Source organism: Arachis ipaensis, chromosome B10 (genome assembly GCF_059453495.1).
Source record: "Arachis ipaensis isolate K30076 ecotype BB chromosome B10, ASM5945349v1, whole genome shotgun sequence".
In the NCBI taxonomy this organism is placed as follows: domain Eukaryota; kingdom Viridiplantae; phylum Streptophyta; class Magnoliopsida; order Fabales; family Fabaceae; genus Arachis; species Arachis ipaensis.
In genome coordinates this window covers 91,576,693-91,583,511 of record NC_142435.1, presented here as the reverse complement: position 1 = coordinate 91,583,511, position 6,819 = coordinate 91,576,693, and the positions used below count along the sequence as shown (strand labels likewise).

Below are 6,819 nucleotides of genomic sequence, written 5' to 3'. Positions count from 1 at the left end.
GCATCTTGGCCAGTTTTACTGACCTTTTCTTTACTGTTTTTAGGGTAGTTTCATGCATTTCTTTAGGAAATAAGCTAGTTTTGGGTAGATATTCACCTACACCTTAATTCAAGCATACATTGTGCATTTTACATTATTTCATGAGGATTTTGCATGAATTTAGTGACAAATTGTATGCTGTATTACCCATGACTTGGACTAGAACTTTGATGCACTCTGTTGCTTGATCTTAGGACCAAAGGAAGCAAGGAAAGGGAGGTAACTTGCAAGGTTAATGAGAAAAGTGATTGCCAATAACACTCTCAAAGCCATCATTGCCCACGTTAAGAGTCACGTTAACTAAGTTAATGTGCACTCTAACGTGGAGAAGGGAAGTTGAGCCAACGTTAGTGACACTTAACATTGTCACTAACGTTGGCAAACACTCATGAGTGGCCACGTTAGAGCCCACGTTAACCTAGTTAACGTGGCCTCTAACGTTAAAGGGGGAAGAGAAGCCAACGTTAGTGACATTCAACATTGTCACTAACGTTGGCCTAAGGATGCAACACACAATGTTAACTTCCACGTTAACTTGGTTAACGTGGGAGCTAACGTAAGAAGTGAGAGTTGTCGACAACGTTAGTGACACTCAACATCGTCACTAACGTTGGAAGCAACCACACAACCCCCAAGGAGACACGTTAACTTCCATGTTAACTTAGTTAACGTGGAAGCTAACGATGAGGAATGAATGATGAGCCAACGTTAGTGACACTCAACATTGTCACTAACGTTGGGATGGCTAAGAATAGCCACGTTAGAAGCCACGTTAACCTAGTTAACGTGGACTCTAACGTGAGATCTAGGGGCACATTGGAACGTTAGTGACAATGTTGAGTGTCACTAACGTTCTCAAAGTTTGGCAAGGTCACGTTAGAAGCCACGTTAACCTAGTTAACGTGGGCTTTAACGTGAAGCAAAAAGGGGCACACTGGAACGTTAGTGACAATGTTGAGTGTCACTAACGTTCTCGAAGGTTGGCAAGGCCACGTTAGAAGCCACGTTAACCTAGTTAACGTGGGCTCTAACGTGAGGCAAAGGGGTACATTGGAACGTTAGTGAAAATGTTAAGTGTCACTAACGTTTTCGAACTTATACTTTCACTAAATGTTAACACCCCTAACGCCCTGAGCTAAAGTATCTGCCCACTTAGCACTTTCTCTCTGCAAGTAAAGCCAAGCCCAAATGAAGAAAAGAACTACTTCAAACTCAAGATCCAAAGGCCCAAGACTTGAAGAGCAAACTAGAAGCTGAGAAGAGTAGTATATATAGGAGTAGCTTTGAATTGTTAAAGAAGTTCTGGAAGTTGGAAAAAGGGAATTACTCTCTGTATTTTACTTTCTCTGTAATTTCTAGTTCTATGATGTATTCTCCATCTTTATTTTCATTTTCTAGAGCTATGAACAACTAAACCCCTTTCATTGGGTTAGGGAGCTTTGTTGTAATTTGATGGATCAATACTAATTTTCATTATTCTTCTTCTATCTTTTCTCTTGATTTTACTTGAAAGCTTTCGATCTTCATCCAATTGAGTAGTTATCTTGGAAGAGAAGCTATTCAAACTTGGATCTCTTTTGAACCTTGAAAGAGGAATGAAGAGATCAAGCTAGAATTGCTTTCTCATGCTGGACCAAATTGGTTTTGGATGGGTATGTGACTATAACCCTCTCAATACTTGATTTGGGAAATGCATATGGTATAATCAGTGACCATACTTCATCTCTTCTCATGAGCAATTGACCAAGGAATTGGCTATTGATCAAGATTTGAGAGATTGAATTGTAAGAAATTGTAATTCAATCACTTAAGATTTCCAAGGAGATCAATGAGTGCATTGATTGAGGAAGAGATGAAAATGAACTTGATCCGGAGAATTGCAACATCTCCTAAGCCCAATGAACTCCCCATCTCTGATCTTACCCATTCTCTTTAATTTCTGCCATTTACTTTTATGAGCAAATCCCCCATTCCCATTTACAATTCTGCAATTTATTTTCAGTCATTTACTTTTAGTCCTTTAATTCTAGCATTTACTTTTCTGTTATTTACATTCCCGCCATTTTATTTTTTGCAACTCTTAACCCAAATTCTAGATTCGCTCAACTAGAACATTCTTCTAATTAAAGTTGCTTGATCAATCAATCCCTGTGGGATTCGACCTCACTCTATTGTGAGTTTTTACTTGACGACAAATTCGGTACACTTGCCGAAGGGAGATTTGTTGAGAGACAAGTTTTCTGCGCATCAAGTTTATGGCGCCGTTGCCGGGGATTGATTGTGCATCAACAATGATTAAATTGGAAGATCACAAGATTGAGCATTTTTATTTTTGTGAATTTTATTTTCTGTTTGAGTGATTTACTTTTTGTTTTAGTTAAACTTCTTCCCTTCCCCCTCTACTCTTTTGTTTTTCTTTGTTATTTTCAATTCTATTTGCTAACCCACTAACTGTTTGATATATTGCATCATCCACAACTAACAGTAATTCTGACACAAATACTTTCTGCACCTATCTTTTCTTGCTTGCACTTGATGGTTGTATGATAGGGAGAAGAAGGGGGGCTTCAACTTCCTTCGATTCTGAACCTGAGAGGACCTTCCTTAGATTAAGGAGGGAGGCAAGAGGAAAGAAAGTGGTTGGTGCTGAGGAAGAAGAGGAATTCTTTGAAACAAATATGGAAGACAACATGGAAAACCATCATGAAGAAGAGGATCACAACCATGGGGGAGGAGGTAGAGCAAATCATGCTGGGGAGGATAGAAGAGTTTTGGGCTCTTACATCAATCCAAACCCAGGCAATTATGGAAGTAGCATCCAAAAGCCAACAATCCATGCCAACAACTTTGAACTTAAACCACAACTCATCACCCTTGTTCAGAATAACTGTTCGTTTGGAGGAGGTGTTCAAGAAGACCCCAATCAACATTTGACCACCTTCCTGAGAATATGTGACACAGTGAAGTCTAATGGTGTTCACCCTGACGCCTATAGACTGCTCCTATTTCCATTCTCACTTAGGGACAAAGCAGCCAAGTGGCTGGAATCTTTCCCAAGGGAAAGCTTGACAACTTGGGAAGACGTGGTGAACAAATTCTTAGCAAGATTTTACCCTCCTCAACGAATTAATAGGCTGAGAGCTGAGGTCCAAACTTTCAGGCAACAAGATGGTGAGACTCTATATGAAGCAGGGGAGAGGTTCAAGGACTTAACAAGGAGGTGTCCACCTGACATGTTCAACGAATGGGTGCAGCTGCACATTTTTTATGAAGGACTCTCTTATGAGTCAAAGAAGGCCGTAGACCATTCATCCGGAGGATCTTCGAATAAGAAGAAGACTATTGAGGAAGCCATAGATGTTATTGAAACAGTAGCAGAGAACGACTACTTCTATGCTTCCGAAAGAGGGAACACAAGAGGAGTAATGGAGCTAAACAATGTAGATGCTCTGTTGGCCCAAAACAAGCTCATTACCCAGCAGCTGGCTGACCTCACCAAGAAGATGGAGATGAACCAAGTAGCAGCAATCTCCACTTTATCAACAACCCAAGAAGGAGTGAATGAAGAAGCAGAGGGGAGTCAGGAGCAAGCCAACTACATTGGGATTTCACCAAGGAAAAACTATGATCCATACTCCAAGACCTACAACCCTGGATGGAGAAATTACCCAAACTTTGGGTGGGGAAGTGAGTAAGATCAAAACCAAGACCAGAGACGTTACAACTCCAACAACAATGCAGCTCATCAGCAGTTCACACAGAGGACATCTTAACACCCCCATAACAACACTTCTCCACACGCCTATCAAAACCAAAACAGCACATCTGCTCCGAATTACTCATCAATTGATGACAAACTCTCTAAGATTGAAGCCTTACTTGAAGGAATATGCCAAGAGATTCAAGAAAATAAGGTGTTCAAAGAGGAGGTGCGAGCCAATATTAAGAACCAGGGAGAGACCATCAAGAAGCTGGAATTCCAGGTAGGATATTTAGCTGAGAAGATTCCCAAACCTACTGATAGCTTCCCAAGTGACACGGAGAGAAACTCCAAAGGAGAAGCAAAGAAAGTAAGATGGGAAGATTGCAAAATAGTCACTGCGAGTGATCAAGAGACTGAAGACAAGCAAGGCAAACTTTGCAAACAACCTGAAGACAACTCAACAAAGGAGGAGGATAGAGATCACCAAGAACGAGAAATCTCACAACAAGAGCTGCTGAAGCTCTATGCACCCTTCCCTCAACTGCTCAATGGTGCTGTGGGAAAAATAATATACTCAAGGTTCCTAGACTTGTTTGCATCTCTGCATGTAAACATACCATTCATCAAGGCAATTCAACAAATGCCTACATTCATCAAGTATATAAAGGAACTTCTTCCTAGGAAAAGCTCACTCAAAGGAGGCCAGACTATAGTGATGAACAAGGAATGTAGTGCCCTTATTCAACCTGAGTTGCCTACAAAAAGAAGAGACCCAGGGAGTTTTCACATCCCTTGTGCCATAGGTGAAACTATGCTCGATAGAGCACTATGTGATTTGGGGGCCAGCATCAACTTACTGCCCTTATCCCTGGTGAAGAGGATGCAGATCAATGAGATAATGCCCACAGATGTAATCATCAGACTGGCTGACAAAACTCAAAAGCAAGCAATAGGAGTGGTGGAAAATGTGTTGCTAAAGGTTGGGAAATACTTTCTCCCAACAGACTTTGTCATCCTGGACATGGAAGAGAGTCACACTCATCCAATCATATTGGGAAGACCATTCCTAGCTACGGCCAGAGCACTTATCGATGTAGAGAAAGGGGAGCTAATATTGAGAATCCATGATGAACGACTCAGCTTCAATGTTTTCAAACTCTCACAAGAAACAGATCAAGAGGATAAGGAAACAAGCACTGAAGCACGACCAGTTCATTCTGAGATCCCCTTAATAGATAAACAAGGAAAACAGCAATTGCCACAGCTCAAGGAAAAGTTGGAGGAACCTAAACCTCTAGAGGCAGGTGAAGACAGCATCACAACTCCTTGGAAAAAAGAGGTCACCAAGGGAAAGGCAACCTCAAAAGAAACAAAGAAGAAGGTACCAAGGAGATGGAGGAACAAGAAAATCCCTACGGAAGACTTCTCTCCAGGGGATAGAGTTGTCTCAGCTTACTTCCCAGATATTCCCCCTAATCTCCCCACTGTACCATCTCAGTTACCCAAGGTCTTCACTATCAACAGAGTTCTTTCCTTGGAACATGTGGAGATCATTGATCCAACCAATGGATATAAGTCCACAGCAAGAGGGGAGGACTTTAAGCACTACCAACCACCCTGATGAAGGAAAAACGTCAAGCTAGTGACGCTAAAGAAGCGCTTCATGGGAGGCAACCCATGTTTTATATGTTTTTAAAATAATGAATAAATCAATGTTTATGAATTTCAACCCAAACTTGACAAACACTTGGTAAAATCTTTATCATGCAGTATATAGTGAAGAACAAGTTTGGTGTTCAAAGCAAACCAAGATGCATGCTAGTCTTGGGAGCTTTGAACAAAACTTTTCATCACATTGCTTCAAACTAAGTTTGGTGTCACCCCATGGTGCCACCAAAATGCATAAGGATACACAAGTAGTTAGTTAGTTGAAATTCATAAATAAACAAACTCTTTTTCTTCTATTTATTATTCTAGCCATAGAGTTTGATTTTTATGATATTAATTTTCTTATTTTAAATCTTTATAGGAAAGGAAAAGAAGCATAAAAAGGGATTGATTGGACAATTAAATGGGGGAGATTTCGCCACTTAATGAAGAGCACTACACACATGTCTCAAGAGGGAACGCATGGGGAAACGCTGCCATGCAACATTGGAGAAAGAAGACCCTTGAAGACCGAACCAATCACTCTCATTAAGTGATGATCCTTGTCCTTCCTTCATACACAACCCCAACCATCCATCAAGCAACAATCCTTGCAATCCATACCTTCCATCCACTCATGACCTCCCTATATAAGTGAACCTTAGTGCATGATCATTCCTCACACTCAAATTCCTACTCTCCACACTTCATACTTTCGGCTTGCTCAAACCCCTTCATCACACTCTGTCCTAGCCAACCTATTCCTCATCTCTCCGCATCCTCCAACCTCCACCTCAAAACAGCAACTCAATTCATGGCATCATCAAGCTCAAAGAGGCAAAAGAGGAAGGAACCCATGGAAAGTGTTCCTTTCGATGAGAAGAAATTCAAAACTGCCTTTCATGAACGTGAATTCGAACGGATAAGGGCAAGAAAGATATTGCCAGAGTTAATCTTCCAAATCAATGCAGATGAGTCACCACAAATTCTGGAGAAAATTGAACAGAGGGAGTGGCAATTGCTCACAAGTCCAGAGGGGAAGATCAATGGAAACCTCATCAAAGAATTTTATGCGAATAAGAGAGGATAAAACCAAGGCCCCAACCTTCAAAAGTTACGTAAGAGGAAAAGAGGTGGACTTCAGCCCAAATGCCATAACAAGAGTTCTTCACCTGAAATCACCTCGTTTTGATGAGGAAAGTTATCAGGCAAGGATAAGTAGAAGCCCTGATAATAATGAGCTCTCAGAGATAGTGGCAGACATCTGTGTTATAGCAGCTGACTGGGAGAGGTACACAGATGGGAGACCCAAGTTCATCAAGAGAGGAGACCTGAGCCCTGAAGCCAAGGGGTGGTTTGAACTTGTGAGGAGGTCCATTCTACCAGCTGCAAATAATTCAGAGGTAAACATCAATCGAGCTACTATGGTG

The 6,819-nt window shown here is 41.2% G+C and overlaps 1 non-coding gene across 1 annotated transcript; it reads right to left on the bottom strand.

Moving 5' to 3' along the window:
- Positions 1–3,170: 3,170 nt before the first annotated feature.
- Positions 3,171–3,274, bottom strand: LOC148580850 (small nucleolar RNA R71). The gene has a single exon (XR_015895722.1). It is a non-coding gene; the product is annotated as a small nucleolar RNA R71 (small nucleolar RNA).
- Positions 3,275–6,819: the final 3,545 nt, after the last annotated feature.